Below are 23970 nucleotides of genomic sequence, written 5' to 3' on the forward strand. Positions count from 1 at the left end.
CAAGACACAATACTTATATAGAACGTTAAAAAAAATCTGCTCTCATTTTCAACATGGCCATTCTGTCTTTGTTTACCTAAATTATCAATCATGGGTCCTTAAGACAGCTCTGGAACCCATTTTAAGATACTTTCTCCCTATCATATCTATTTTAACTATGTACAGATAAGGGAAGAAAATACCGGCTTTAGGGGGTTTTCCTAATTTTTGTATCAGGTGGGACATTAAAATAGTGTTCGTGCTGGTAAAGAAAAGCCAGGTGGCAACCGTAATGCAGAGAGAGGCTATCTTTCCTATAATTACCTAAAGTGTGGAAAAAATACCTCCTTTCTGCTTAGCACTGTTCATCTAACAAAGTAGGTGGCAGAGCTGTCTCTCAGTATAAAGTGATCTTACAGGCTCAGCTGGGCTAGATTATTTTCTTCTTATAGACTCACACACGTGGCACCAGATACATACACTGTATCTTGTCTGATTTAGGGGTTTGGTTGATGGAATAAAGGCAGACAGAGTGGGAGAGGATTTTAAGTCCGCCAGCCTACCTTTACTCCACCAGCCAAATTTAAAAATGTCTGTCGGTCCAGCGGACATCTTCATACAATGGCTGCAAACGCTGTCATGGTGGTTCCTGCCAATTAAGGTAACGGTTGACAATCAGCTCCATCAAACAAACCAAGAGTTTGTTTTTGAAGCATTAAAAACGAATGATCCCACAAAATGGGAGTTTTCTCCCAAGGTGTGTGGGCAATATTTATTTATTTTTTACTGTCTCTCACCACCAGTATATACCTGGCGGTGACTGACAGTAAAAAACAGCCATCCGACTGCCCACTTTATACAGGGCGGTCGAATAGATGGCTTGCCTCCAATGGCCTGAGAGCGTAAGGTTTACTCCATCAGCGTTCACCTGATGGTCCGCCCACCTCTAAATCAGGTGGGCGGACTATGAGGCTGTAGTAGAGTGTACTCCATGTCCATTGCATCTGCATCATACTCTAAATCAGCCTCATGTTCTGTTTCATTAAGTGTCTTAAGAACTGAATATTCTCCATATGTCACATTCATATGTTTTTGGTGTTAATTGTTGTGCGAATGTTACAGCACGGTTTTAAAGTGTTGTGGAAATCTACACCTGGGCAGTATAGATATTTTCTGGAGTTGCATACTCTGGGCTCCATACATGCTGGGATATTTATTGTTTTTCTTGCAGTTGTTTTTGTTTTCACAATATATGAACGATCAGATTGTTTAATAGTATTCGTGTTCTCAGTCTTGCCTACCAGCAGTGCTCTACGATGCAGAACACGCGAGAGAAGTCCTGAAACAGGATGTGTGCAAGGTAAAACATTACCAAGCATTTAAGTTCCATAGTCCCAGGATCAGCAGGTCAGACATACCTAAAGAGTTCTCATGCAAAAAGGCAACGTGGCAAAGTACTGTTTCATGAAAAAGGAAAGGAACATTTGTAAGTTAACATAAATTGAACGTGGAAAAACTTTGATGAAAGGATGTATGCAAACCCACTCACTAGCCTCTAATAGTGAGATAGTTCCCGGTCATTGATAAATTCATGTATAAAAGGTACTCTCCCTAGACAAACAAGGCAAAAATCACACCCACCCAGTTCTCAGTCCATAAAAACTATGTGTATTACTTCAGTTTTGGCTGATGGATTATTTGTTACTGTTCTTCCGTAATCGGTATTCAGACAGAATATAGGAACCAAAAATTTCGTGGACTAACGATTTGTGTCAGAAATGTCGAGGACTTAAATATTGTGAAGGTAAGTTTCTATAGGTAAGCAAAGTCTTACTGTTTATAATTCAACATATATGTACCTTGACGATATATATAGCATCAAGGTACATATATGTATATATATCTCTTTAAAGTACATTAATGTGGAATTAAGAATAGTAAATATATACTTACCTATTTACACTTACCTTCTCGATATTTTGGTTCTCAATATTTTTGACACAATATTCCGTCCACACAATATTTTTGACTCAGATATTCTGTCAGTGATCCTTCCTAGTCGCAGTGTCGGCCTTCAACCTCGGAACTGTTCCTGACTTTGATTCTCGGTTCAACCTGTGTTTATGGGTTCATCTGAGACACTGCAGCAAGTCCAGGCTTTCCAAGAGGCTATGCTGTAAATTGTAGGCTCCTCTTGGAGTACCTTCAAGCCCTATGCCTCATTTGCAGCAGTCATAGGGAGAGCAGCAGAGATTTTAGACCTACAACTACATACAATGCAGCTCAAAACAAACGTTCTAGCCAAGGTCCTGCAGCCAGTGGCGACCTCAGAGGCACCACTCCTGTGATTCAATGAGCCCCTAATGGACACACTATTGGGCAACTGGGCAGTGCTAGGATCTTGCCCACCACTCAACTGACAAATAGCCGGGAGGCAGAGGCCTTCCCAGGGAGACCCAGCTTTTCTTTTGCAGAACTCAACTCCAGAGAGCCTGGTAGTCCAAGGCTCTACCAGCAGGCTCAGCCCTAATGCGTTTCTGACCACTCTGTTAGACAAAAATGCGAGGAGGCGTTTAACAAAAACATGTTCTCCTCAACCAGCCTCGCCGTCAGATCTGTTGACTCCAGTTGCCTACTGGAATGCTGTTCGCATGTGTTGTGGAACATGGTGGCTGACATCTTGCCAGCGGTCTCAGATGACCTTCAGACCAACCTACAACCGATTATACAGGATGATCAAGACACACCTAAATATGCCATCTCTTTGGCATGGACACTACTGACTGCTTTGGTAGGCCAGTCTTTACTAGCGTGGTGCTTCTTGAGCATGTTTGGATTTAACTTTACTGGGTTTTCCCAACAAACTCTAATGGACCTTCACGTTCAATGGCATTAGATGGCACCATCTCATATGAGAAAAAGCAGATTCGTCCCTGGAGTTGTTTAAGGAGAGTAAAGTAACAGCATACTCAGTTAGACTGGTACCACCTACACAGCAGTTACCTCAACTGCTCACCACACACTATGGACTGCACAAGATCTCTGGGAATAACAGTGACAACTACCTGAACATGCAGAAGCACATCAGTACTGCCACCAAAGGAGCAAATTATCAAATTAATATTTTAAGGAAATTGAAATCCTTCCTTCCCCATGATTACCTCAAATCAGCGGTCCAAGTTCTAGCTATTCCCAGGTTAGACTATGGAAGTGCAACCCTTTGTGTCCTTCCTAGATCCAAGTTGGCACCTCTAAGGGCCTCTCTTAACTCTGCTGCCACACCAAGGAACAAAAGGAAACAAACACATCACCCCAGGTCTAAAATCTTTTAACTGGCTACCATATGAGGGAAGAATGCAACTAAAAATTGATTGCATAACTCACAAGGCCATACACTACAGCACACCAAGATACTGGACACAACAATGTACATTCCTCTAGAAGCACCAGTACCTTGTTGCTAAAACCACAGATATTCCACAAAAAGAAAATTTGCAACAGAGCCTTCTTGGGCATTGCCTCTGGATCAGACTAATCCCTTTTTACTGCATCCTGCAAAAAAGAAGTGAAATCACTGCTTATCAACACATTTTTGCTCTGGGTTCACACATTTTGACTCTTGGGGCCAGATGTAGGACACCAAATACCGGTCGGTAATGGCCGATTTCGGCCGTTACCGACCGGTATTTGGTCTTTGACATGCAGGGGGCCTTATATTTACAGAATCGGTATATTTACCGATTCGGTAAATTTACCGATTCTGTAAAATACCGAATCGGTAAATTTACCAAATCGGTAAATCCAGATGTAGGTGGCACTTCAAACAGTGCCACAGGCCATTACCGATTTGTTATTTACCATGTAATACTATTGCATGGTAAATAACGAATTCCTGTGTACATGCACATCTGTGCATGAACACCTGTGCCATGTGGCACACATACATGCCCTAAGGGCATGTATGTGTGTCACATGGTACACAAGCCAAAATCAGGGGTGCAACAGGGTGTCAAAGTGACACCCTGTTCCCCTTGACAATTCGGTATTTTTACCGAATCGGTATTTACCGATTCGGTAATTGACATTTATTCCTATGGGCCTCAAGGCCCATAGGAATCAATGGCAATTACCGAATCGGTAAATACCGATTCATTAATTACCGAATCCTACCGATTCGGTAAAATATCGAATTTTTAGCTACATCTCATTTACCGAATCTATAATACCGAATCGGTAAAAGTCGGTATTTTAGAGTCGGTAAATGAGGATTACCTACATCGGGCCCTTGATCTTTACCCATGAATATTATTCGTCTGTTGGATTATGGATATTTTACTTTGACTTGTCCTATGGAAGCTACTTTCCTCAATTTGCTATCTTGCACAGTTTGTACTTCTCTAATGTATGTGGCTGTTCTCTTGTTTCTTACTTGTTACTAATTTCATATCACCTGTAAAGCGCTCTCCTACCCACACAGGTCATGTTTGCGATATATCAAACTTTATAAATAAATAAAATAAATAGGGGCAATGAACTATTTAATTCCCTCTGCTGCAAAACCACTTTAAGGTGCCTTCAACAATGCAGTTACCCAGTAGGTGGTCAGATTAATTATTATCTCCACAGATGACAAAGCATCACATTAGACAGATTTGTACTCTAAATTTTTCTAAATGGATGCACTCTCACTTTCCTCTCCATCCCTCCAAACATGCATTCTAAACAATATTGACTTCCTAATAACCAATTACCTATTTTGCAAGGGGAATTTCTTTTAGACAAGGGAGTAATAGTGAGAGTTCCAGCATCGGAAGTTGTGACTGGCTGTTACTCCTTTCAATATCTGTTGCAAAGAAGGACAGAGGCCTTCATCCCATCCTTGATGTGTGTCCTCTGTACTTCTTCCTCAGGAACAAGTAGTTTAAAAAGGTCACCCTTGCCCAAGTTATGACTGCCCTGGATCCAGGAGACTGGAAGGTGACCTTGGATCTTCAGTACTCAATATTTCCGCATTCCCATCCTGCAGTCCCACATGCGCTACCTGTGGTTTCAGGTATGGCATTAGTACCTTCAGTTCTCAGTGCTCTCCCTCGGGTGTTCATAAAAGTCATGGTGGTGGTAACTATACCTCTTTAGAGGTTGGGAGTACCAGTCTTCCCTTACCTCTAGGACTAGTTGTTGAAGGGGGGCTCGCTTCACATGGTTGTGGATCACCTCCAGGTGACTGCCAAAATGTTGACATCACTAGGATTTTCCATGAATGTGCCAAAGCCACATCTGGCTCCTTCACTGAAACACCCTTTCATTGGTGCCATCTCTGACTTGGTGCTCTTCTGAGCCTTCCCTCCGCCTCAATAAGTCCAGGACATTCAGGCTGTAGTCCTTTTGTTTCAGCCTTGGCATGGGTCGCAGTGAAAGTGGCCCTGAGGCTTCTTGACCCCCTGCATCTTGCTTCTGGGCCATACCAAATGGCACATGCATTCTCTGCAAAGGGTTCTGAAGTCTCAGTCATCTCAGCACCAAGGAAACATTTCAGCCTCTAACCAGGTGTCAGAGAACAGTGCTAGAGATCTGCAGTGTTGGCTGATGGACTACAGTTGGGCAGGTATCAGACCCTTCTCCCTACTCCACCCTTGGCTTACAGTCAGGATGGATAGATCGTTGCTGGGTTGGGGTGGTCATCTGTGAGAGATGGAGATTAGAGTACTACAGTTTCTGTTGGAAACCCGTCTCCACATCAATCTTTTGGAGTAACAGTTGATTCCGTTTGCAGCCAAAGGGTCCCCTCTGCCCATAAAGAGGTACCAGGTGGAGGTTCTCACAGACAATGCCACCTTCATGCGGTACTGCAAAAAGTAAAGCTAAGTGAGGTCATGCTTCCTGTGCCAGGATGCCCTGTGCCTCTTGAACTGATAGAATCCTCTGAGTAGATCCCTGGTCATGCTGCGCCTGGCAGGACCTATAAACACAGGGAGGATGAACTCAGTCAGCAATGCCTAGTGGATCAAAATGCTGGCTATATTCAGAGGTGGCACAGGCCATCTTCCAACAATGAGGAGAACCCTGGCTTGGTCTTTTTGCCACTGCAGAAAATGTGCACTGTCCAAACCTTTGTGTATTGGAGTTCCCAAGGCACTTCTTGCTCGGAGATGACTTTCTCCTGGATTTGAACTCCGGACTCCTGTACACGTCCCACCTGTACATCTCTTGCCTAAGATTCTCAAGAAGATCAGGAACGGCCAAGTCTATGTCATAATCATGACGGCTCTGGATAGGCCAATGGGTGTGTAGTATTCAGAACTTCTGCCCATGAACATTTGTCCTCCAAACGGCTACTCTTTCGGGCAAACATGAGACTGATCCTTTGGATCCTGCACCTGAGCCTGCACAACTTATACCTCCATGCTTGGAGATTGAACAGCAACAGTTGATGGCCTTTGACCTCCCTTTCGAAGTAGTGAGCGTAATATTTGCAGCCAGGCACACCTCCACTAAGACCAATGGGAGAAGATTGTTGTTTAGTGTTCATTCCAACATATCCATCCATTGCAAGCCCAGTTGTGTGATATACTACTGTTTTGTTTATCCATAGCCGAGCAAGGTCTTGCTGTGGTGACAGTTAAAGCCTGTTGGTCCTATCAGCCTTTGAATGGTTACCTAATCAGCTATCCCTATTCAAATCACCTGTTGTGATGTGTTTAAAAAAGGACTGACTAATATGTACCCATCAACACCATTTGTGATGGCCCAGTGGGACCTCAATCTAGTTCTCATGTTCCTGTTGTGCATCCCAGTTGAGCAAATGCACAGCTGCCCTCTTAGATTGTTTACGTTAAAGAAAGTGTTTCTCTCAATCTCTCTCAATTCTTCAGTCACAGAATCACTCCATTTACAGCAACTTCAACCTCATCGGACCTGTGCTCCCACCATGCCTACTCCAGAGTACTGTAACCCATCAGCTACATGCTCACACCCAAGGTCTTAGAGAAAATCATCAACGCATACATGATCCCTCTAGACAGCATCATCTGCATCCTCTCCTATGCTGACGACACATATATGATTCTCTACCCTCACTGATGAGACGCCCAGTATCTTAATCAAATTCAATGCCTGCATGACTGAAATTGCCCACTGACTGAAGGCCAACTGCCTCAAACTGAACACTGAAAATACCTGAATCGTAATCTTTGGGAAGAGCACATCACTGTGGGACTTCACTGGGAGGCCAACAGAGGAAGGATTGACATCCTCTCCACTACCCCTGCCGAGAACCTCGGGATCATTATCAGCAGCAAACTCGACAATGTTGTCACCACCTCACGCTTCATACCCTGAAGATGCTCAGGAAGATTTTCAAATGGCTCCCAATCAGCACCTGGACAATAGTCATACATACATACCCAGGATACAAGCAAGCTGGACTACAGGAACACTTTCTAAGTCAGAAAAAGAAAAAACTCACCAGAAGACGGCAGACCATTCGGAACTCTGTGGCCAGTATCACTCTCAGCTTCCCATGCCGCACTCACATCACACCACAACTGATGGTGCTCCACTTCCTCCCAATTCACATGGAGGACTATTCCCTATCCTCACCCACACTTTAAAGGCACTACATAACAGAGCCCAGAATATCTCAACAATTACATCTGCTTTCATAAACCTCCCAGAAACCTCTGCATGTCTGGACCCCTACTTGCACACATCCCACACACATGGAAAACCAGATCAGGCTATTATGCCTTCTCCTATATCGCTACTAAAGCATTGAATTACCTGCCACTACACATAAGAGCCTCCTCCTCACTTTTGGAATTTGGCAAGAAGCTGAAAGACCTGACTGTTTAAGTAGTCCCAGTATGCCCTAGTTGTGGCTAGACACACACCTGTTCAGTGCCAGGATACCCTCCCTGGAGATAGTGTATTTCACACATCTGCATAACATAACATAACAATAATATCAGTGTGAATGATTTACAAGTTCTCCCTGTCTAGCAACCATATAAAACCTTCTTTCCAGACAAGGTATTGCTAAAATGCAAAGCAGGGAATTCCACCAGGAAGCTGCCAAGCCTTTCCACATAGTGAAATATATTACCTTGTCAGCTTTCTTAGCCACTTCCCATCCATCCAAAGAGAAACAGAGGCTTCCTCACATAGACACAAAGAGGGCTGTGAACTTTTACATTGATTGTAGCACGAACTGCTTGGTGGACAGTCATCTTTTTGTGGGGGTCTCCGGGGGCGAACACAGGAAAAGGTGTGCAAAAGCAGACCAACTCCAGATTGTAGGGGGGGCGTGGCTTGGTGCTTGGCAAGATGGCTGCACTATAGTGCTGCTCTGCCGGCCGCCGAACAAAATCTTGCAGTAATCCTGTCCCCACTGGGCCATCTGTTATATTAACTGGTAGGACTGTTCTCGGTGAAATAAGGCTGGTCGAATGAGGTGATTTGTGAGCGGAAAGGCGGCTGGGAATTGCCCGCGAAGAAGAGGGGTGCCCCGATGCTGAGGAAATGGCGGCGGTGTGATTGGAAGCGGCCTATAGGTGTAGGCCTTCTACACTGCTGAGGATTTGCCGCGGCCGATCCCTGGTCGGGCCGGGCTGAGGAGAAGCTCGCTCGCGGAAAGACGGGGCCGTGCTGTGCCTGGATTGAGGTCTGTAGAACAGAGTGCAGCGGAAGGTGGTGCGGGGGAGACCTGTGAGGTGGGCACGGGCGTTGAGGACATTCGAGCGCCCTTGCTTCGGCCTTCGGTGCGGACCATGTGGAGGACCGCGAGATTAGACACCACATCGGCGCAGGATCAGTGTGCTGTGGATTGCAGATGCCCATGAGTCTGCCTCCGCCTTCCGTGTGAACAGTACCGGAGCGTATTTGAGGGGTGCCGAGTGCCTGTCTGACCCAACTTCTGCTGGCAGGAATTGGCCGCGAGGCTGAGCGTCCGGCCGCCAGGACTCCCGCATGTGGAATTGCACAGGAGGCGGTGTCCCGGTGTTGTCTGGCTCTCAGACGATCGGCATTGCTGCAGTGTTGAAGCGGTGTGCAGCCGGGGACCAGCGGCTGGGAAGTGGAAGCTGCGGTGCCTGCGGGCCGCCTGCTGAGATGCGGTGCGTATTACTGAGGCTGAGACGCGCGCCTGGCATGCTACTCCAGGGGACTGAATCACAGTGATATTATGCCTCCCTACTGCACTGTCAGCATTGTGTGATAGACCGTCCTGGGACTGGAAACGATTACCGTATTGGTCTGTGAGGCTGCCTTCTGTTGTCTGTCCTGGAGGGCCCTGTTACAGCGCCATTGTGAGTAGTTCAGCTGCCATTTTGTGGAGAGATTGCCTGCTGTCTAGCTGAGGTGTGTGTCTGACCACGACATTGAGAAGCACGACATTAGGCGCAACGGTGCACTAGGACATTATTAAGCTGCATCTGACAAGTAGGGGAGCCATTCACAGGCTACACACGCTTGCAGAAGCCTGATTACCGGTGAGACGTACTTGGGCTGGAGGTGGGGCACCATGGGTAAGCCGGAGAAGAACCAATTGCGCCTTAATTTTGAATTGCGTAAAGGGAGCCAGTCTTTACAAAATGCAGCATCAGATTCTGAGCTAGAGGCGGCTTCGCAGGGCCCCACAGCACTGGAAAAATCGTTGGCTGCCATACAGGCCAGTCTACCGGCTATAGATGGGAAGATAGAAGCTCCCAATGGCAGGGTGGACCATTTCTCTGCAAAGCTTGATAAGCAGGCCGCAAGCCTCGGAGAAGCAGAGCAGCGCATTGCGGACACAGAGGAGGGGCTGCAGCACGTCGCGGCGAAGACAACAGACATCACGAAGATACTGGCGGTGATACAGGCCAAAAATGAGGACATCGAAGCACGCTCAAGACGCAACAATATTCACGTCCTAGGCCTTCCCAAATCGACAAATGTGGGGCGTCTGGAGGACTACATGGAAGCAATGATACGGGATATTTGTGGCCCCGTAGGGCTATCACCTCTCTTTGCAGTTGAGAGAGCGCACCTTTCTTTGGCAGCGAGACCACCGCCCGGCGCCCCGCCGAGACCTATCATCGCCAGATTGCTTAATTTTAGAGATCGAGACACCATCCTGAGAGTAACTCGACAAATGGGCACGATAACCTACCAAAACAACTAACTATTGTTCTACCTGGATTTTACGGCAGCTGTTCAGGCGGCCAGAAAGGAGTTCCAGAATGTTAAGAAGGCGCTGATCAAGGAACAAATTCCTTATGCCATGTTGTATCCTGCGTGGCTGCGCATCGATGAAGCGGATGGCGGCAAAATATTCACAACACCCAAACAGGCAATGGAGCATGTCAAGACTCTGAGACGGCGACGGAAACCACCAGACCACACCTCGTACATTGATGTTTGAACGAACAGTAAAAGGGTATGGGACGCATACTTGTATGTGTTCCTGCACTGGCTTGTGTGGTGGGTCTGGCAGGGATATAGGGGGGTTTCATGGGAGAGTGCCTATGCCCGATAGAGTTGCATGCTCTTAAGACTGGAACGAAAGGACTTGCTGAACTTGGATGCATGCTGGGCGGCACTGCTATCAGGGGGGTTCAGTGTGTCATTAAGAGCCAAATGGTTGGGGTGGTAGCGGCCTCCTTATTTCATATCTTGCGGGCCAGCTGTTCTGTTCTGGCCTTTTCTTTAATTCGTGGTAAACACTGGATGGCCTAAGTGGTGGGTTGATTGGTTTTGTTGGCGGCCCCCTCCCTATGTGAACTGGGAGTGGATTTTGCCACTACGATCCCCGATGGGTGTTCCCCACAACATGTGTTTTACTAAGATGTTCTCGTTGGAAAGGGTGATGTTTGGGGATCAGGTCTTTGGCAATGTTGGGCTGCTGAAGTGGGAGGGGGAGGATGGGGATGTTGTTCTTTTTATTTCAGACACAGGTATTACGATTGGGGGTGTAATGTTTCAAAACGATGGCTTCTATGCATGTCTTGTTGCATTAAGATAATATGCTGTACCAATTGCTCTATCTCTCGCTATAAATGAAGGGAACACTGTACGAATGCATAACTTGGAATGTGCGTCGATTGAACACGCCTACAAAGAGAAGGCAGGTGCTAGCTCAGCTGGAATGGTATGGGGTGCAGATTGCTCTCTTGCAAGAGACTCATCTGAGTAAATTCACAGAGGGTAAAGTAGCGCGTAGGTGGGCAACTTACAGGTTAGCCTCCTCCTACTCTACCTATGCGAGGGGGGTCCTTATCCTTATCAAGAGGGGGGTCTCCTTTCAGCCTATACGGACATGTGTGGATACGGAAGGCAGGTGGGCCATGGTGCATGGCAAGTTGGGACTGGTGCAGGTTACAATTGTAAACATATATGGCCTGTGGTCGATGACACAACACCCTATGTGAAATTATTTGAGATGTTGCGCACATGGCCTGAAGCTGAGATCATATGTGGGGGCAATTTCAATACACACGTTGACCCACTTGTGGATAAATCGAACCCTGCTGGGGCGCGCATGGTTAAGATTGCTCAGTGCATCCGAGATTTCATGATTGAGGTGGATTTGATCGATGTATTGAGGAGCCGGAATGTGATATTAGGGAGGGGACACACATCACACCTGCCTTTAATAGCTGGTCAACGTTGGATTACTGGTTATTAAGTAGAGAGGGTGGGTGGAGAGAGTGCAAGTGCTCCCGAGAACCTTATCTGACCATAATCCGGTAGACCTTGACATAGCTATACCTGCCAACCCTCACCGCCCGTTCACTTGGCGCTTTAGGGCGGACGCCTTGACTGACCCGGTCTACGTCGAGACTATTCAAACCGCCATTGGCCAATATTTCGACTTGAATAAGGGCTCAGTTGACAGCCAGGCGACCCTTTGGGAAGCCTTTAAAGTGACGATCAGGGGGGTGTGCATCAGCACCTCGGCGGGCATTCTTCGGGATCTCAGAGGGCAGTTAAGTAAACTTGTAGAGCGGATACAGGACTTATAGACTCAATATGACAGGGCGCCTACGATGGTCACGCTGGCATGTATTCAGGAGTATGTGACAGAATATAACACTGTGGCGGCCTCGGAAGTGAAATATTTGTCTCGGCGGTATGGGGCTACGGCCTCGGGAGAAGGTGGTAGGCCGGGCAACGTTTTTGCTGCTAGATTGCGAGATAGAGCTGATAACCCTCAGGTTGAACAGATAGTGGATGACTCGGGGGAAGTGCACCATAGACAGCAGGATATCGTAGAACAGTTTCGATCATTCTATGAATCTATATATACGTCTAGGGGTAGTATGCCTGAGGCGGCTATGGATGAGCATCTGGAGGACACCGCTTGTGCGTGTTTGTCGGATGTACATAGGAAATACCTGAGTCTGCTCATAGAGGAAGAGGACATTAAGGAGGCCATTTTCTCGCTTCCGAATAATAAAGCTCCGGGCCCTGATGGTCTGACGGCCGAGTTTTATAAAGCGTTTGCCAACATTTTAATACCGCATATTTTAGAAATGTATGCAGAGGCCCACGATACGGGTTATCTTCCCCCATCCCTGCGACAGGCGTTGATAATCACCTTATTGAAAAAAGACACCCCCCCGACACGGTGCGATTCTTATCGCCCGCTTTCTTTGATTAATTTGGATGCGAAAATACTTGTGAGAATCCTTGCCACTAAACTACAGCCCCTGATGCCACTTCTCGTGCTTCCAGATCAAGCCGGCTTTATTCCGGAGCGCTCTACCTCTCTTAATCTTCGCACGATATTTGCTATGTTCCATGTGCTTAACCCAACTCTACAGGCCACAGCGGTTCTTGTAGATGGTGCAAAAGCGTTCGATTCTATAGAATGGAAGTACATGTTTTACATTCTGGGTAGAATGGGGTTCCCCCTGGCTTTTATTCTCTGGATTCAGGTCTTGTATACAGATGCTTCTGCCAGGGTGCGGGTGGGGGGACTCACTTCAGATCCGATAGCCATCACACGAGGGACACGTCAGGGATGCCCCCCGTCCCCTTTTCTTTTTCTTTTCGTAATAGTGCTGGAACCCTGGGCATGCAAGATCTGACAATCTCACAGAGCCGCTGCGCTGAATTTTAACCATAGACCAGTCGGAATCTCTCCCTATGCGGACGACATGATCCTTTATATCCGCGAACCACAGCGTTTCTTATCTCCGATCATAAGGGAATATATTAAATTTGGTATATTCTCCAGCCTTCAGATAAATTGGGAAAAATCGGTGCTTGTCCCCTTGATGACTGCAATGTCCCCACCACAGGTGGAGTATCCACTTGTGTAGTCATCGGACCCGGTTAAGTATCTTGGGGTTTGGATACATCAGGATCCGGAGGTTGTGGTTAGAGAAAATTAGGGGCAGGCATATACGGCGCTGGTACAGCAGAGTGATCGCTGGGCCTGCCTGCCCCTTTCGTTAGCAGATCGAATTGTGGTCATAAAGATGGTCATCCTTCCAAAGTTCTTATACTTATTTTGTAATATTCCTATCAAATTGACGAAACACTTCTTTAAGACAGTCCAGACGCAACTACTACGGTTAGTTTGGGGGAATAAGCAGCCGCGGATTAGCTGGGCGACGTTGACGCTGACCTATGAGAAGGGGGGGTTTAATGGGCCTGATTTTTATGTTTATTATTTGTGCGGACAGGCACAATATGCTTATTTCTGATTCCGATCTCATGACTTTATCCCGCATGTGGCGGTGGAGGAGGGGGATGTGCACCCTGTTCAGTTGAAAAGTATAATCACGCATACAAATAGACATACTCCCAAATTGGAGATCAATCCCCTGGATGTTACTATACAGGAGTGGCAAGAGATTGGGAGGCAAGCTCATAAACTTCCTTTATATGCTCCGGCATTACCCATTGAGGGGCACGCTGCGTTCTCGGTGGCGGGTGAATCGGACGCTACTACGGCCCTTAGGGAGGCTAGCCTACTGCTCATGGGTGATCTGTATATTGAAGGTAAATATATTTCGGGTACTGACTTGAGTTATATACAAAATCCCACGCCACTCTTTCTATTCACCTGCTACATGCTTAAACAAGCTGTGAAGGACCACTACCCCTGCTTTCCTGATGAATCAGACATGCTACAAGCGCTGCAGATGTTGTTGGTAGCTCCCTCTAGAAAGAAGCTGCTTACGAGATTATATAAGACAGTGCAGGGAGAAACGGTTTATGGGGCAGAGAGAAGCATGGATCGCTGGAATGGGGTGTTGGACCCCCCGATCACAGTCGAAATATAGGGTCAGATTTCTATGTTAACGGGTAGGCTGACATCCAACAGCAATTTATGAATCATTCATGTAAAATTCATACATCAGGTTTATCACACACCAGCTAAGCTCCAAAAAATGGGATTGAGGGAGTCGAGTCGCTGTAGAAGATGTGGCCAGGAAGATGCTGACTTTCTTCACTTGGCATGGAGCTGCAGGCGGGTGAACCAATACTGGGAGGAGGTTGTCAATCGAATAAACATAATGACAGGGCAGACAGTTCATTGTACGCCCTTAGAATGTTTTTGGGCTATCTACCGGAATTAAAAGGCGCAGTGGGGCATTTTATGAGGGTAGCTTTGTTGCTGGCAAAACGCCGGATTATGTTTACATGGGATGGTAAGCTATACACAAAGCATGACCTGTGGATTAAGGACATGGTGTAATGCCAGGAGCAATTGGACTTATATGGAGAAGAACTGCTTGTGTCCTCTCGTACAAAGATATCTGGGCTCCCCTACGGGAATACTTATTGGCCAACAACGAACAAACAGATGAGCAATCGGGCAGTTGAAAAGGGCAGGCTGTACATAATTGCTGCTGGACTATGCATGGGGGAGACGGGGTGGGGTAGAGCTTTAGATATGTATGTTAGCCACTGATCACAAGGGTTACTGTGTTTTATTTTTTTGTTCCTGTGTTCCTGGAGAGGATGTGGGGACTTTTTGTTGTTTTGCATTGTTTGATAGTTTAATAAGTGCCACTTTCCAATGTCTGGTGACTCTTTGATGATGTATATGATATGTGCTATGGAAATGCTCAATAAAGTAAAGAAAATAAAACATTAAAAAAAACTCCAGATTGTAATTGTAATTATATTTATATAGCCCTTACTATCCCTGATCAGGCTTCGAAATGCTTTTTGGCGGCAGCATGCTACTCCGGAACTCAAACAGGACTAGTAGGGAATTTGTAATAGTAAATATGAAATTAATTTGAGTGGTGGAAATGTTAGTCTGTTCGTTGGATTGAAAAGGATAGTGGAGGGATAGAAGATGGAGGGTCTAGAAAGTCTTTTTTGGAGCTCATACCAGTAGGAGGAGGTTTGGGATGAGTGAAGGGGAGATCAGGGGGGAAGAGTCAGAGGGAGGGGTTCAGAAAGGCTTGTTTAGGAGATCTCAATAGTAAAAGAGATGACGCAAGGAGGGGAAAAAGAGGGAAGAGTCTAGAAAGGGATATTTTGTGGATCATAGTAGTAGAATGGGGTTAGGGATTAGTCAGAGAGTGGAGGCAGAGAATATATTGAGGTATAGGGTGAGAAATATGGTAGCACATTGGAGAGAGTAGTACAATGAGGTTTGAGATGAGTCAGAGAGTGGAGGTAGAGGTTATATTGAGAGAGGTATAGGGTGAGATATTGGGTAGTGCATTGGATATGCTGAATTTGAAGTACAGTAATGAATATAAAGATACATAAGTACATGGAAGGTATCTATGTGTAAGGAAGGTAATATATGTAGATTTGAGTAGTATTTAATAACCTCAGACTTTCAAGTGTTGCTGTATTTTAAGTTAATTTATTTGTTTATATATTTGTTTTGTAATTCAATAGTGAAGCAATTGTAGATAAATAGTTATGATTATTATTTACTTATTTATGCAGTCATCTATAAACATGTTAAACATAGAATATTATAACTATAAATAATATTTACATTTGTTAAGCAGAACTAACAAATACCAATATTTTTATAAACATAATTATTATACACGTTTTTACAAACCAATTCACATATCTAGGTACACATGTATAGTCCAAATAAATGGTATATACACAGGGATATGATGTATATTTATGTTTGACTATGGTTGTTATGTGGGGCAGTGCCAACCCTTGAGTAGTCTTCTGAAGATAAGGTAGTTATCCCTGGATCTTATATTTGGAGATATAGAGTTCCATAGTTTGGATGCTTGAACAGGGAAGGATGTGCCACCCATTGTTTTTTTTCTTTTATGGTGGGATTTTGTGATGAGGTGCCAATCTGGAGTGGAGGTTCCTTTGTCGAATGTATTTTGTGATTTTAATCCTGATGAAGAGAGGTCCTGTACCATGTATCACTTTGTGGGTGATACAAAGCAGTTTGAATGTGGATCTTCTGCCAACTGGTAACCAATGTAGGGCCCTCAAGGCAGGGGAGATATGGACTTGTGGCTTCATATGTAAGAGTAGTCTGGCAGCAGAGTTCTGATTCCGTTGTAGGATTTTCATAGTTGTTAAAGATGATCCATGGTAGAGGCTATTTGCGTAATCGAGTTAAGATAGAACAAGAGAGATAGTAGCCTGGATCACCTTGTGTGGAAATCCCAGGTGGGAAAAGATACATCACAGAGTTTTTATAGTAATGAAGCTTGATCTTGCTTGTTTGCCCACTTGGGCATACATTGATAGCTTGGAGTCCATGGTAATTCCAAGGTTTCTTACTTCCTTTGATACTTTAGGTAGTGTTCCCAGGTTGTCAGGCCATGCAGTGAGTGAGTCATAATGTTTCCAATCGCCACATTTGAGTATTTCCATTTTGGAAGCTTTCAAATTGAGATGGCTCCATGTCATCAAGTAATCCATGGCTCTGAGGCAACTGAAAATGTGTGAGTTTCCAATGTCTTTGGGGCTTTCCAGTTTAATGAGTATTTGTGTGTCATTGGCATTGTTATAACATGCAAGGTGAAATTGATTGATCAGTGCCGGTAATGACTTCATGTAGATGTTGGAAAGCATTGGTGAGCTGATGGAGCCTTGAGGGGCCCTGCTTTTTTTAAGTTTGGTTTGGATGAAAAAGGGGGGTATGGGTCACATTAGTTCTCTTTTGAAGGTAAGATGAGATCCAGTCAAGAGCAGTCCCCTCTATGCCGGCTTCATAGTGTCTTTGTATTAGAGTGTCATGGTCAACTGTGTCAAAGGCAGCCGAGAGCTCCAAGAGAAGTAGTGCAGTAACCCCATTCCGTTCAACTGTGTTCTTAAGGTCATCCTCGATGGCAATGAGGGCAGATTCTGTGTCTCTTCCCGGACGGAATCCTGTTTGGAAGTCTGAAAATATGGCATTATCTTCAATGAATTGTGACATCTGGGCAAATGCTGCTCTTTCTATCAGTTTGCCGAGGAAAAATCCATTTCTAATCGGTCTGTAGTTGTCAGTTTTTTTTTGTAATGGACGTATGTATGACTTTTTAGAACTTCTGGGAATATTCCCTTAGTTAAGGAATTCTTGGTGATTCTTCTTACTGGTGTGGCAGTAGAGTTAGTTAGAAGAGGGTTCTTGAAGGTTTGTGGTGGACACTGGTCAGAAGGGCTACCGGCATGCCTGCTCGGTTTGACCAGGTCCATGTAGTAATTGTTTGATATTTATTGGAAGGAATGCAGAGGCGGGGTAGCCTACTTTTTGAGGGTTGGTGCTGGTGTTTTTTCATTGCTTTAAATTGGAGTCCAATGTGTATGCTTTAGTTGTGTAATGATTAGCCAGTTTGTCTCCAAAATCTTGAGTGATGGGATGAGCTCCTTCTAGGCAATTTGATTTACGAAATTCAATGAGAATTTTATAGAATTTGTAAATGGGCACATTTTGCATTTTGAATTCTGTTTTATTAGTATATTTGCTTAGCTTTTTTGATTGCTGACTTGTAAAATCTGTTAAGTTTCTTTAGGTGAAGTTTGCCTTGATTGGTGTTTCTTTTGAGCCAGGTATGTTGTAGCTTTCTAATTTTCAGTTTTATCTCTTATATCTCTGTGTTTCTCCAAGGTGCCTGTTTTCTTTTGCTCTGTTGCGTTGTTCTTAGTAATATTACGATATCAAAATCTTCCATTAGTCATTTGTATCGTTTTTTAACTGAATTTATTGTGTCTCAATCTGTACTGGATGTTAGTTGTGTTTTTAAGTGTTCAAAACTGAGTATGTTCCACAGTTGATAGGTGGATGCATGTAAGGTGGTTTTAGGTGTGCTGCTTTGTGTTCTATGTCGGAAAACAAGCAAATGGTGGTCCTGTGTATTAAAATCTGCAACGAGTTGGCTAAGAAACACTCTCTAGAAGACTATGTGTTCCTGCTACTAGAGCTAAAGTAGCAACCACTGCACTGGTGCGTGGTGTGCTAGTCCTGGATATTGGCCAGGCTCCAATGTGGACGACAGGTGGATGTCACTTCATATGGTCACTAAGCACTACTGCATGGATAACCAGGTAATGCAGAAGGGGCACTTTAACCATTCTGTCCTGCAAGATTTTCTGTCATGAGTCATTACACAACCCCACTAGCTGGGAGGGGTACTGATTAGGTAACTATTCACAAGATGTCATCTGCAGTTAGAAGTATTTATCGGAAGAACAAGTTACTTACCTTGGGTGGATACTCTATCTCACTGTAGATTCCTCAGTAACCCACCCTTCTCCCCTTTCTGTGGAACAGACTCTACATGTCCTTGTTAATAAGATTCCACTAAAGAGATCTGTACATTGTCACAATCAGATTACTAAGGTTCCGCAGCTACCGCGTGGACGGATATCAGAAAAAAAAACTAACTTCAGCAGAGGTGGCGACTTTGTAAGTGCCAAAACATCACTTCTAGGGTGGGATGGATCTGACACAGAGCCACACGATGTTACCCACTGATGCGCTAGGGAATTTTGCATTGAAAATAATTCCCTGGATCCAGTCTTGTTCCTGGGAGTATTTTCAAAGTGGAGAATCAGCAGGGTTTAATAGAGTATCCGCCAAAAATACTGTGATCATAGGTAAGGAACATGTTTTTCTCTCTATGTGTTGGACAGTTTTACCCAAAGAGACCGTAAAAATGTAGTGAGTACCATGACCATCCAGAACAGCCCCTAACTTGACTGCCTGTAGCTATAATTCAACATAACCACCATGTTAATTTTCTTAAATAAAACAAACACTCATGCAAAGGTGGGCCAATAAGCTTCACAAAATGATATGATTAAATGGAACACAAAAGAGATTTTAAAGAACAAAAAATATTGAGGATGTGGCTACAAACAAAAGGAATAAGCCGCGCTGCATGACATGAACATTGCTTGACTCACTGTGCTGTGGGGGTTAATGGAACTTCAAATGATTTGGGCTTAAACACCTTGATGAAACTGCAGAGAGCAAATGATGAATTACTGCCAGCCGCCCCCACCTACCAAAATTAAGGACCCAACATTTTTCACATTTGAAAATGTTGGATAATATCTAGCCAAACGTTATATTAAGTAGCTCAGGTTTATAAATAAATATTAATAAATAGCTATATGTTTTAGAGTCTGATCTGAAAGTACAATCATGAAATAATCTGATAGTTTCCAGTTTTAGAGTGAACTTGACCCCGCACCAGATTCTGTTGGGGTTCTGCACCTTAGAAAAGTTTGAAGAAAATAGGACTAAATTGTGTTTTTTTACAACACATTAAAAAAAAATCCTAAAAAGATGTTGGCTTTACAGCCAGTTCAGATTACATAGGTTAGTTGGTCAAGACCAAATATAGTTTTTCAAAAAGTATAAAGCATTGTCATTCGCTTCAGCCTTAGGCATTTCTTTTCAATTTCCCATTCTGCCCTTTCCACAGAGTTTGAATTCTTTATTCACTTGTACCCCAAATCTTTCAAGGAGCAAGAGAGAATATGCAAGTAGCATGTTTTGTAACAGTAAATTAAAATATAATGCAATACGGAAAGTACCTAAAAATGCCAAAGGGAATGTGAAAGCGATTACATAATATAGTACACAGCACCACTTAAAGTTTTGACAGACTTAGTTTGTACCTAAGTGCAGTTGTTAAGAATTTGCAAAAGGCATAAAATACAAATTTAGACAGTAGCATTTGTAGAAATAGATACACTGATTCACACATAATGAACTGCAGAGACCTCAGTATTGCCAAAAGAAACTTTCTCCTTTGAAGAGAGATATCACAAAGGCACAAGGAGGGCTTCTGCCTATTTGTACACTATTATTATTAGCAGAAAAGGAATGGTCAATAATTCCAAACTCTAATCTCATTAGAAGGCATGTGTAGTGTTTTAGGACTGTGAGTACCAGACCCAGCAGTTCTGATTGGTCGCATTGAAAGAATTATGTAATCATTTGAGAGGTGTTACGGTGTGGTTATTAACAGTTATGAGATAATAAGAAGTTACAGTTTGAATGTTGTATGCTGATGAATATAGACATTGGTTACGTGCTCCGTGCTTGATGTGTTCTTGTGCATGCTCCTGGTTTGGGGAGGATGCGACAACTGATGAGTAGGGGATATGTGCCCCAATGAAACAAGACTGCTTTCCCTGATAGTTTGAAAGGATAAAGCAAACTCCTCCTGCATACTAAGTGAGCCCCAAGCTGGTGCAAATGAGCCTGCAATTGGCATATGTGGAGTGAAAGCTCCACTACAGCCCAAACAAAGGCCATGTGGAGAAGTTGATGGCCTGGCAGAGGAGCACAGTTGGAAAAGCCCGCCTAGACTTTTCAGCCAGGATGAAGAAGAATACAGAGCTGTGCTACAGTACTGAGCCATCATTCATGCAAAGAAAACGCTAAAGGCAGTGACAACCGAATATAGCACGAAAAGGCAGCAACAACCATGTATGGGGTAGTAAAATCTACTCACCAGACTTGGGATCTTGAAATCAGGTGAGGCACTCCCATAAAAGCAACAGAATACACCTTCGGGATAGTGACATTTTTCTGTCGACTGCCACAAGAGACATGGAGTTTAGTGATGCTGCATTTTTGAAACCTCCAAAAATCTGAATATTGACACCAGATGACAAGGATCGAGACTTTTGATTACGTCTTTGATGCTCTGAGAAAATCATTAAATGCTTAAAGAATCTTGCTGGTGATGGAGTAAAGAAAGTAATAAAGAAAATCGACCAGATTGAGACAATGTTTTACCGTCATATCAAAGAAGCATTAAGAGCCAAGTTCGATCTGATGCCAAACGTTGAATATGAGAGGAACATTTTAAACCAAGCAAGACGACAATTAGTGAAATGATGGATACGTTTGTTGAGGTACTTGATGTGCTTATCAAACACTGTAAGTTTAGTGATATTAATGAGAAAGAAGCCATGCACTTTAGAGTCATTGACGGCTGTCTAACGGACTCGTTCACAAGATGCATGTTGAGAGAGACGCTCAATTTAAAAAGAGTACTATCTGCTGCAGGAGCTGAGGATGGTGCAGATTGGTAAGCTGACGACATGGAAGCTGGAACAGCAAAAAGTGAATTAGAGTTAATCATGACGAGCAAACACAAGCACTAAGTAGATGCATGTAAGCAACATCCTCAGAAGAAGAAAAACTGTGTTTCCGATGTGGATTTTCATTTCCACATGAAAGTAAATGTTCAGCCATCAGACAGATGTGCAATAGTTGATGAACGGAAAACCACTTCATAACAGTTTGCAAAGCAAAAGAGAAACCAATTGCCTCACGGCGAGTTGACAAAATGGACGCCAGAAGGTTCCAGAAACATTCTCCCAATGCCCACAAAGGAAAGAAGCAACCTCAACTGTGACAGGTGGAAGCTAAACAAAAGTCAATGGTCATCAAGTTCATCTTGCAAGGGTTCCTCACCGTCACCATCAAGCGTCAGTCAAGAGTGTGAGTGTACAATAATTATATTTTAAAAAACGACATACATACGTGGGTCTTGCCACTTTCAAAGAAGACAATCAAATGACAAAAACAAGTGAGACAACAAAACAAAAGAATTCATGAGGACATTGCCCCAAGATCACTCTAAAAGTCAATGGTTGCCCCATAACCTTTGTAATCAACAGCGGTGCATCAAACAATATCAATGCCCATTGAATAATTTAACAGACTGTCACCCGTACCGCAACTTAAAGCCTCAAACACAAATGTGTACACATGGTCTGCTTACAAACCATTGCAGATTAAAAGGATCATCCACAGCGACCTTGCGGCCTAAAAAGATGTTTGTGCTAGCTCCAATCCACGTTCTCCAAGGTACTTCGTCCAGTGCATGTCTACTTAGTTTTGCTGCTGACATGGGACTGATCTGTATCAATTACAACATAAATATGCAATCTGAAATTGTGAATCTGATCCCGTCGCTATTTCATGGCCTTGGAAGGCTCAAGACAATGAACGCGTAACTTCACATTAATGAAGACATCCAGCCTGTTGCACAGCGGCACCACAGAATAGCATTCCACCTACAAGAAGAGGTCAAAAATGAACTAGAATCACTTTTGAAACACATCATCATCGACCGCTCTACTGGTTCCACACAATTGGTGTTGCTCCTAATGGTAGTGCCAAAAAAAGACAGCGGCGGTGCAGTGCATATTTGCATGGATATGTGCCAGGCCAACAAAGCAATTGAAAGAGAACAACATCCTGGTCTACACATTGCAAAAATGATCACGGAGCTGAACGGAGACAAAGTCTTCTCCCGGCGTGACTTGAACAAGGGAAACCATCAACTCGAATTGGAAGAAAATCAGAAGTACATTACTACTTTTTCAACACAAATTGGTTTGTTCAGATACAAAAGCTTACGTTTTGGAGTGTCATCTGCTGCAGAAAAATTCCAAAATGGTGTATGTAGAATGATTCAACCTGTTACGTATGCTTTCAATTACAGTGATGATATACTGGTATTTGGGTCAACACAGAAGGAACATGATAAGGCACTCAAATAAGTGTGTCAGTTCCTTCAAATGCAGGTCTCACATTAAATGCAGAAAAGTGTGAATTTCACAAAACCAAACTCAAATTCTTTGGGCACATATTTTCTGACGGGGAGATGACTCCTGATCCAGATAAGGTACAAGTGCTGTCAGCCACTAGCCCCCCCCCCCCAGATGTCACCATGTTATGGTCTTTCTTAGGCATGGCCAGCTATTGTACAAGGTACATTTGTAAATTTGCTACATTGAGCGCCCCATTGCAAGACCTGACAATGAAATGTCTAGTGCCGATGGTCCTCTAAATGCGACCAAAACTTCAAAAGATTAAAGCATGCAATTGAAAATGCAACTGAGATGGCCTATTTTGAAACTAGACACTGAGATTACTGTTGATGCGACCCCGGTGGGGCTGGGAGCAATCTTTGCTCCGCATAGTGGGCATCCAAATGCTCAGAGACACATTGTGGCATATGCCAACCGAAGTCTGTCTAACACTGAACATGCCTATTCCCAGCTGGAAAAAGAGAGTCTGGCTGTGGTGTGGGCCTGCAAACATTGTCATGTATTCCTTTATGGATAGCCCTTTACGATTGTCACATACCACCAAGCACTGTTCACCATATTAAGAAACCCAAAGGCCAATATGCCCCCTCACATTGAGAGGTTGGGTTTGCATTTCAAGAGTATGACTATACAATTGTGCATAGGCCAGACACGAACCAAAACCCTGCAGATTATTTCTCGCAAGTACCACTACAGCGGCATAGCTCAACATCGAAAACTGCTGAGGAATACATCAACTTCATTATAAGGTACAGCACGCCAGCAGCTTTATCTTTTAGACAGATTGTTGCCACTGCAAATGCAGATAAAGACATAAGCGCCCTTAAAAACATTATTTCGGTACAGTCATGGAGACAGAGTGAGCGACCTCTGAGTGATGATGTTTAATTTCAAAAGTATCAAAATTTGCAAGATGAACTGTCACTAAAAAAGGCATTGTGCTAAGTGGCTCCAGGATTGTCATACCCGAGATTCTGCGACAGC

The 23970-nt window shown here is 44.1% G+C and overlaps 1 protein-coding gene across 1 annotated transcript in view; it reads left to right on the forward strand.

Moving 5' to 3' along the window:
- The window catches only part of PLEKHA2 (pleckstrin homology domain containing A2), a 662181-nt gene that overhangs the window by 286555 nt on the left and 351656 nt on the right, over positions 1 to 23970 (forward strand). The gene's annotated exons all lie outside the window — the stretch shown is intronic.

Source organism: Lissotriton helveticus, chromosome 11 (genome assembly GCF_964261635.1).
Source record: "Lissotriton helveticus chromosome 11, aLisHel1.1, whole genome shotgun sequence".
Taxonomy (NCBI): domain Eukaryota; kingdom Metazoa; phylum Chordata; class Amphibia; order Caudata; family Salamandridae; genus Lissotriton; species Lissotriton helveticus.